This window comes from Corapipo altera, unplaced genomic scaffold, assembly GCF_003945725.1.
Source record: "Corapipo altera isolate COAL_440 unplaced genomic scaffold, ASM394572v1 61261, whole genome shotgun sequence".
Lineage (NCBI taxonomy): Eukaryota > Metazoa > Chordata > Aves > Passeriformes > Pipridae > Corapipo > Corapipo altera.
Window position 1 is genome coordinate 5,144 of NW_020886835.1, and position 210 is coordinate 5,353.

Sequence of the window (210 nt, forward strand, 5' to 3'; positions counted from 1 at the left end):
CTGGGCCACAGGGCTGGTGGCTGCAGCCAGATGGGCCTCTTCCCATCCCATCCCCTATGGACATGACCAGGGAAAGGGAGGGGGAAGAGGGTCCAGGGCTGATCCTCCCACAGCTCCATGCACTGGGCAGGCCACGGCTGGCCCTGCCTGTGGAGTGCAGGGTTGGGCTGTGTTCTCCAGCCTGTCCCACAGCCCCTCAGCTCTGATCGT